Raw genomic sequence first — 10,120 nt, 5'->3', positions numbered from 1 at the left:
CTAAACAATCCTAATTTTCAAGGTTTTCTATTCTTTTCTTAAGACAGGCTTGTTTTCCTTCCCCCCAATCCGGTAAGCCACCTTCTTCCCACCACCCCACCAGCCCGTACACCAGCTTCTGTCCTTAGTTTGATTTTCTGCCTATGCATTTTTCTTTGAACACCCCACCCATTCCCTTGCCCCCTTCCCTCTCCCTTTCCTGAGGAAATTCCTCACAAACTTCCACTCTCAGGCAAGGCTTGTCTCCCAAAATCCATCCAAGCATGCCCAGCCATCTGCTTAATTTCCCACAGCTGGATTTTCACGGACACCTCGAGCTCAGCTGATTTACAACCACCATAGTCGCTATGTTCCTTCACTGACAAAAGAAATCGTCACTCGCCAATGTCTCTGGTTTGAATTTTATGTGGAAGCTTTCCACAGTTACTCTGTCCTGCCGTATACATCGGTTGAGAAATTCTTCTCTGGCCGCACTTTGAACCACGTGATTATCTCCTGAAAACTAGTGAAAAATTCTTACCCAGTTTTGCTCTCCCTGATCTCTTCCTCCTGTACCTCATCTAAAACATTCCTTTCACACTAATCTTACAAAAGCAATACAACGTCATTTAATAACCCCCCACCAATGCTTAAATTGAGACCTTACCTGTCTGTCTCTGTGTGTGAGTGGGGGGTGAATCAAGACCATGCATTTCGTGGCCCCAAACTCTTGGCTATCTTATTCACCACTGATTCAAAACAGCAATCCTTTGCTTCCCGTAGCCTATTAGGATCAGCAAACTATGATTTGCCGACCAAATCCAACCTTCCACCTGTTTTTGTGTGGCCCACAGAGAGGTTTTTACTTCACTAAATGATTGAAAAAATACCAGAAAAAGAAGAGTATTTTGTGACATGTACAAATGATAAGATATTCAAGTTTCGGCGTCCCTAAACTCAGTTTTATGGTACCAGAGTCATACTCATTTGTTGAGCTATTGTCTACAGCTGCTTTTATGCATTAGCGGCACAGATGAGTAGCTATAACAGAGATTGTATGGCCCCCAAAGCCCCAGAATTTACTCTCTGGCCCTCTGCAGAAAAGGTGTGCCAACCCCTTGTATATGTGCCATTCTCTGGAAATGTACCTCTGTGGCCATGTTCCTGCCATTTATCCTAGTTAAGGAAAAGTATTCAAAACTTAGAAATAAGACCCAAGAATGACTGCATGTCATTTTGATATCAGAGTGAAGCATTGCCTGACAGGTCTACCCTAGGATTATTTAATTTCTGGAGGATTTACCTTTGTTTGATTTACTGTTTACTACTGATTCGAGCCCAGGCTCTGAAGTTGCATGTTGACGTAACAATTTCTATTTAGGAGGAAAAACTACTCCAAAAGATATGGTTTTATTATTCTATAGGATATTAATTTTTCATCTATCCGCAAATTCATTTCAGCGTTTCTTTGATTTACTGAGTGTCGCTCTAGATCTCTGTTTTTTAAACTCCCCCTTGAGCCATTTTTATCATCCTGCTGGTTCCCTCATGAATGAGTTGAATTTTTGAGACAGGCTCATTCTATATTTGTGTGAGTGTCATGTTTTTAGCATTCTGAATACTATACTTTGACTCACTGTTTGTAATTCTCTGTGCACATCTCAAGCCTTGGCCTTCAAGTCCCATGTCAAATGGCACTTAATGCTTTTCTTGATCACACTAGTTTAAACTATAATTTTCACAGCATTGTTAGTGGACATATAATTTCTCTCATAGATCCTACGATCCTTCAAGTCAGTATATTTTTAAGACCGAAGTTTCAAAAAGCCTGGCTCAATTGTAAAAACTCCATAAATTTAAGTTCATTGAATGAGCTTAAAATGCATTTCACATAGAGATTGTTTTAAAAAAGAAAAAGCCAAATCGTCATTCTTTATATTAGAAGGGAAAGGATTGAGAAAATAGTACAGGGCAACAATACATTGCAATTTAAGTGTTTGCTTGGCATAAGTAGAAAATTAGATAAAGAAGTGTCCCTAGGTTGCAGTGAATCAAGACAATGATAAATTACCTGCATTTAGAGTATTCGAATTTCTCCTCTTAACTGTTAGCAAGAATCAGGTACATGATAGGGCAGATCTCATCCATGTAAATATAATTATCAGCTTCTAATATACTGAACATTGATGAAGCAGATTCCCAATCTTTATACAGCATTGAGGAATGAATTTGTTCTGTCCTCTTTTTTCCTTTATTTAGGAGTCAACCACAGTAAAGTGATTATTTTTCCATGATTCACTCCTAAATAAAGGAGAATTAAGGCCCCATCTAACCTGTAACTCAAATATACTTTCTACTTAGTAGTTCAAGTATAGATCTAAGATATTCTAATATTTACTTGATATCTAATATATCCTAAATGGTGTTTTTACATGTTCCTAACATTTTTTTAACTGCACATATGGTTCTTGAAATATGTTAAGGCATCAACAAACTTGCAGAGAAAAAAATTACCCATAATCCCAGTTCTAAAACTCTTTTGTTAATTTTCATTGACAAGCCATTCAAGTAGGCACGCTCGTCCTTATTTTGTTGACGAGGAAACTGAGAATCCTAGAAGCTCCAGATTCATTCGGCTTGTGTTCTAATGAATTCAGGATTATGGTGCTAGAGTCACGATATTTGAGAGATCATTTGAGCCAAATTCCAGGAAAGACAAGCTATGTGATTTTAGCAAAGTTTGCTATCAGAACTTCCATTCTCCCTACTCTGCAGTCAACTGCCTTGTGCTCTGCATCTTTCCAAGATGACTCTCACTGAGCCCCATTAACACCCATTTCCTGGTGTTTACACTCCCTGTGTAATCTCCTCCTTTTTGGTTCTGGACATAAGAACCTGCTTCTGATGAATAAAACAGAGCAAACATGATGGAATATCACGTCCATGAATGGGTTATGGAGGGGTGTGACTTCCTGCTTTCTGGCAATTTCTGTCTCTCTCTTGCCATCCAAGCAACCTCACTTTGGTGAAGCCAGCTGCCACATGGGAAAGGCCCACACGGCAAGAAACTGAGGGGAATCTCTGTTCAGTAGCCAGTGAGGAACTGAGGCACTCAGAACCATTCGTAACGAATTGAATCCTGCCAACAACCATGTGATTGAGCTAGGAAGCAGATCCTTCCTCAAATGGGCCTTCAATGGAGAACCCAGACTAAGCAAACACCTTCATTATAATTTTCTGATAGACCTTGAAACAATGGACCCCGCTAAGCTCTTCCAAAATACCACAGAAACTGAGAAATAATGGAGTATTATTCGAAGCCTCTAAGTCTTGGGGTAATTTTTATGCTGTAATCAATAGCTAATATATCCTCCCATGCACAGACTTGGTATATCCATTCCTCCAATCAATATAGTTAGCATTCAGTTTCATCACCTTCTTTTAGCAAACAGTCTCATAAAACAATCTGATAGATTTGTTTAAATCAAGGTGTTAATAACTGATAAAGCCAGCCTTACTGCACCCAAGGGATTTGTATTTAATGAGGTGGGGGCGGCTTCCTGCATACTCATAGCCTAAGACCTAGGGGATTGGTAGAGCTACAAAATGGAGAAATCCCCCAACACCTAGGATTATGTCCTGGCTGACCAGGAACACAGCAGTAACATTCTACAGGGCGCCTAGGTGGCTCACTCAGTTGAGCGTCTAACTCTTGATTTCAGCTCAGGTCACATTCCCCCCCGCTGTGAGATGGAGCCCTGCATTGGGCTCCGCGCTGAGCCCGGAGCCTGCTTAAGATTCTCTCCCTCTGCCCCTCTCCCCTGCTCGTACTCTCTCTCTCAAATCAAAACAAAATAATAATAAAATAAAATAAAATTATAGTGAGTTAGGCCACTAGATATTTTTTTAAGTTTATTTATTTTTGGGGGGACAGAGCATGGGAGGGGCAGAGAGAGGGGGAGAGAGAGAATCCCACAGTTAATAGCATATCCATTTCCTAATCTCATGACCTAACACTTGGTGCATTACTTAATTAATATCTATAGATTAATTGGCATTTGTTCATTTCTACAAAAAAAAAGGCATTTCAAAATTTAAGTGAATTTCACTCTTTCTTGAATGGGGAAGTTTCTTCTGATAAAATACCATGAGTTGATTATTTCCACAAACCTCTACCTTCATTCTTTTATAATCATAATCCATATTTACTTTGAAAATCACCCCCAGAATGAAACGACTGAGCCCAATTTCAAACAAAACTTTGTATTTGACCTGTATGAACACAGGTTTGGGCAACTTTCCTTAATGGTGTCTCAATTTAACTGCAATTGTTTTCCATTTGGAATCTCTCTGGGGTACACGTGGCATTTTGTTAAGACTTCTGGCAGCCAGGTGCTTGTAGTTCAGTTGATAATACATCCTTCTTGATGGAGGAGTTCAGAGAGTCTCTGTTTAATTGTACTTTCTGCTGCTTGCTGCTGTGTACAAAAGAGCCAAGTAGAGAAGGTTCATCTTTTCTTCTCTGAGGTGCTAATTTGCATATTTAAACATTCTGTGCATGCTCTCCCAGTAGCTGCTCAGTGGCTAATGTTTAAGCATATATTTGCATTTGAAAAAAAAAAGTTGTGAAAAGAAGGAAAATATACGTTTGATCAAAGAAATGCTAATGAGAATTTAACAGTGCTTCAACTTTTCCATTCTCGTTCAAAGTGTTGGTATGGCCTCTTGGCTAGAGAACTATGTCTACAGTTCCCAGTTCTGGGGACTTCATGTAGGAAACAACTGAATTCTATGTGCTCCAGAATCTTTATCTAGGAAGTGATCCCTGAGGACTTTGCTGATGGAGGTTTGGTGACCTAATCACCTGGTGACCTAATCCCCTAGCTGTTCCTTTGCTCCTCTAAGCCAAGTGAGTTTTGACTAAGGTAAGAAAGAACCCTCACAGGAAGGGGCAGAAAGAAGAGAGGATTTTCTGCCTCTATGTTTCGTTTCGTTTAAATTGGGTGGTAGTAATGAGCATTCAAGATTAGACAGTCTTGGTTAGATACTGAAGGCAGCTGTGGACTTTCTATCGTTCAAAGGCCAACCATGTGGTGGTTTCATGAGGTGAACCATAGGCTGGACTCTAAGCAGAGGCTTCAACCACGCACAGTCTATCTTTCTCATTGATTCTCTGGTAGTCCTTCTCCAAAGATGGCCTCCCAAAATCAGGCCTTCTGGAATTCATGCCTTTGTGTGGTCCTCTGCCACAATCAATCACAATGTATCTGACTTGACTCACTTTAGCCAACAGAATGTGGTGGAAGTCAGGCTGACCCTTAATTCCTGGCTGCCTTCACTTTTGTACTTTTGGGAAACCTGAGGTGCCACATAAGAAGTCTAGTACCTCGGTGGAGAGTCCATACGGAAAGACCTTGTGGAGGAGCCAAATAGAGCGCAGAGACCCTGAACTACATAAGGAGAGAGAGAGGTTCAACCATCCTAGCCTTCTGCTCACCCTCTCTATGACTCTATTCCCATCTATAATATGACCATAAGTGCATGAGACGTCCTAAATGAGACCGGCAAAAGAGCTGCCCAGCTGAGCCCAGTCGATTCATATGAGAGGTAATAAAAGGGTTATTGCTTTAAATCACTGGTGTTTGGGGTGGTTTGTTACACAGCACTAGCAAACTAAATCAGTGCACCTCTCCCAGGCCTCTTTGCCCGTGTCTCTCCTTCTCAACTCTTTTCTTGCACGTCATGGAGAGGTGAGACGTAAGAGACCATTGCTTTGGTTTTTGCCCTAGTTTGTAGGCATTGTACAGTCGCCTTTGGCCTTCTTCTGCCCTCCCCCCAAGAATCGTACAGCACTAATTAGCCCACTGCTCTGATACAGCTTATCATAGCTGAATCTATGTGTTTTGGGTTGGGTTTGGTTTTTCTTGTGACTGACTTGGTGCAATGCTTAGAGCTTTGAGGATAAATGCTCTTAAGTGCAACCTATTAAAGTCTTCCTTGGACATCAGAGATAAAGTCCAACTCAAACGTGTTTTTGACAACGCAAAAAGAGAATGAAAAGTAGTTACAAATATTTTCATTTATTAAGACAAACAGAATTTTTAAGTCTAACCCTCAGCCTGGTTTTAATAGCACTAGCTACCCTTTATCACCTACTGTGTACTCTGGCTTCTATTTATTACTTCTAACCTGTATCCACAATGACCCAGCCATGGGTCTTTGCTTTTTCTTAATGCGAACACACCAAGCTCATTCTTCCCTCAAGGTCTTTGTACTAGCCTGTCCTTTGGAGTGAACAGCAGTTAAGGCCAGACCTTTTCCTGGTTGTCCCCTTCTCTTGATTCGAGGTTCAGCTATAATTTCCTCTCTTGCAAGTCGCCTTCCATAGCCACTCTATGTAAATTAACCTCCCCAGCTAGATACTTCCTATCACATTGCTCTAGTTTACATCGTCATTGCATGTATCACTGTCTGAAATTTCCTCAGTCAATCAGGGACTTGCCTTTTGTATCGCTTCTTACCAGAGATTGAAACCCATGGGTCACGAATATTGTCTGTCTGATTCTCTGGTCTGTCCCCAGCCACCTGAACAATGCCTGGCATCGATAAAAGAATGAAGGAAGGAAGGAAGGAACTCTTACAACTTACATTCGGGGAAGGTATTATTGTTTCCTTTGTGTTTTTTTTTTTTTTTCCAGATGTGGAATTTAGGAGTAAAAGAGCTCATGTAACATGCTCAAGTTTTCTCTCCGTAAAGTAAATTACTTATTTGCTCCTCACCCTATCCTGTTGTCCTTCCAGGGCTTCCCTGCCGTCAAGTTAGCAGATAAACAACTCTGTCAAGGACAATCTTAAAGAGGGTCTAGAAAAGACGGACAGAGATGGGCTGTGCAGTAAACAGCTGCTCTCCTCTGCCAGAATCTCAACACAAGCTTTAGGAACATTTCTCTGGTGCTTTTTCCTCTACACATTTTAAGAAGTAAATGAGGGCTATAATGTTTAATCACAAAACATCGTTAGCTCAAATCAATAGGTGTTAAAGGTGTGAGGGACTTATTTAACAAAAAATAAAATGTTGCCCAAAAGTGAAAATTAAGGTTACCTTCTGAGGCTGAAAGTAGGCAGAGCTTAAGAAGATAAGCTGCCCAACGCAGATATTTACAAATGGAAGGCTGAGAAGTTAACACCCATATTCCAGGCAGCAAGAACAAGTCACAGCTATACCGCCATATTCAAAGCTATACTATTTAATGGGAGAGTGAGGGTCATCTGGGACTCTGAAAAAAGGAAACATCAGTAATCAGAATTTGTCTCTGTCTTTCTAGTTTTGTGTAAAGAAAAAAACCACCCGGAACAGAGGCTTTGAATAACAGCTCTGTCTCAGTGGCGCAGATAGACGCATCGTGACGCTAGGCATGAAGTTCTTTCTACTGACTTCCTCTTTAGGGCGCTACATTTTGCAAACAAACTTCTAATTATGATTTGGCTTTTCTATAACGTGACAAAACCGTTCTGGTCTTCTGGTCCACTATTAACAATTGTCATTTGCTTTGAAGACAGTGTCTTGAATGCCTGATTAGCCTGAGTCTATATAAGAGAGAATGGCCATTCCTCGGTATGTTAAGAGAGCTAGGCTTAGACAACTCAAGGGCGTACTTTCGGACTCTTAACCGTGGAGGCCCACCCAAGTGCAATCCCCATAGTCCTTCCCTGAGCTGCCTCCCTGAATATGTTGATGCTATCACGGTGAAGTTCCATTCCATAACCACAATGCAGGCCTAGAATGTGTCTGTGTGACAACCTACCAGCGTTGGAACAGGGCTGCTCGGAACATTAGGGAAAGAAAAAAAACAAAAACAAAAACAAAAACACTGAAGACCCAGTGGTAGAGGTAGAGGAGTCAAGGTTAATTTTTTTCTTCCTTTTTTTTTTTTTTTTTTTGATAGAGATTAAATAGAACAAAGAGGAGGATTCTATGTTGTCAATGTAGCCAAATTCTTAAGTGAATCTGAAGACAAAAATTCACATGTGTGAATGTATTTGATTCAGTGATGTTGTAAGCAGCAACAGAGGGAGCAGTGAGACATAAGGGGCAAGTACAGATCAATTTTTTCGTTGTCATTTTCATTGATCTAAATGCTCCTTTCCTTTTCCAAATACATGTCCGTGATACTTTTTTGAGCGATCGCATCCACCCACTCTTGATTGGAGCATTTCCCCTGGGTGTGACCTTAACGGAGTAATAACTACAAGCTATCACACAGATCCTCAAAATACAGAATAACTGTGCATCATTAAGAAGTAGCTATACTTACCATGGGTATAGGAACATCTGTGATAAACCAGAAATTAGATTTTCCTTTTGATTCTGTTGGCCTCTTGGAAGAAACTTAAACAAAATTCTGTATCAGTCCAACAGTTTTTCTGTACCCCATAGTGCTTGCAGGTATGATACCTTATGTCCAAAAAACAAATGTGGTTCTTTCTTTGGTGGTCTTGTTACCAGTAAAGATGGCTCATTTTCAGTTGCTGCATTTTTGTCTTCCTTAGAAGGAGTTTCTAGAACCTCCTTAAAACCACTTATTGGATAATACTTAGAAAAGCATATATGCAAATTCACACATCCTATCAGGGTCTATTATCGTCTTAAATGATGTAGCCTCTTGTTTTAATCTTTAAGAGACATTTTTAGCCTTATAGATACTCCTTGGTCCCCAAACCAACTCAAAATCCTATTTCTTGATTTCAAAGCAGGGTATCTAACTAAATACAGGTACGTTATAAGGAGATATATTATCATATATTTAAATATTAACCAGCACACCGTTTTTGTAAATATGTTCTTTCTCATAAATCTTCTAACATTTTTAGCCCAAGACATGCTTTCGTTAATAGGCAGGTACAAATAGAACTTTTGACAAATTGAAGAATTTTCGCCATGTATTAGTTCTAATGTCATAAATATTTAATAAGTATGGGGTGCTATTAACTTGTCTTACGCTCAATTTTAGAAAATAAATATGTCAGACTGAAGCATGAAGAATAAAAGTTCTCCTAAAAACAACATTTTTAATATTTTTCTTATAAGGGATCTATGTTCATACATCGAACAGCAAAACACAATTATAAATATTTGTAGCATGATACTCACAGAAATGGACGTTCACTACCGTTTTCAGGATCTACCGTCATTGATTAAAAGAAGTTTGCATACGCAACTTATTCACATTGCTTTATTTTTGTTATTGTTGTCGGTATTATTCACACACACAAAATATTCAAGTCATCATATCCTTGCATTTAACCAGTGAAAGAGTAATCTGGAAAGAAAACATTTACAAACTGGACACATACCCTGTTTATTTTCTCTGAAAATTGCACTCCATAAAGCAAGTCCATTTTGAAACCTTTCCCAGTATTATACAAAAATATTCTTGTGCAAGTAATAAATTTATCTTTAAACATCCAACTTTTTGAAATTGAAAGCAGTCACACCAAAAGTTAGCATTGTTAATTTTTAATCTAAACATAGAACACTTTGTGCTTGTACAAACGGCTGTTATCATGTGCTCGTATACTCATTACATGGATCTGGCAAATATACTTTGCCATTATGCATGAAATTATGTAAAAAAGTGTAATCAGTGCAGAACTTGCCTATTTTTAAACAATGTTCTTTAACCATCCTCATCGGTATTTGTTTATATATAATTTCTTTTTGGAAAAAATTTAAGGCAAGTGCAATCAAAATTACAAAATCACTATCTCTATTGCTAACATATGCAGCATTCATATTGAGTGAGTGATCTCCTTCCCTCTTAAAATGAAAATACAAAATGCTAAGTATGTTACGCTTGCTACAGTTGGTTATGGGACCCTACCTACAAGCCATAGTTAAAATCTTTAGAGACATCAACATCGACGTATACTTCTCTAGTGCTCCACCAGCAGGAACCTCTGCTACCCTCGCCTGTAACATCTTATCCCATGTCCAGTTTTCTCATGAAAATACCCAGCAAGTGATTCAGCTGCCCATTCTGAAGATGACTGCGAATACAAGTTCACCCCGTGGTGTAGAATACGTAAGGTGCAGCACTCATAAGTTTGTCAGTTGTAAATGTACTTAGTTCTATTGTGTTTC

The sequence above is a fragment of the Herpailurus yagouaroundi genome, unplaced genomic scaffold (genome assembly GCF_014898765.1).
Source record: "Herpailurus yagouaroundi ecotype Mexico unplaced genomic scaffold, PumYag 67793, whole genome shotgun sequence".
Taxonomy (NCBI): domain Eukaryota; kingdom Metazoa; phylum Chordata; class Mammalia; order Carnivora; family Felidae; genus Herpailurus; species Herpailurus yagouaroundi.
This window is presented reverse-complemented; position numbering follows the sequence as displayed.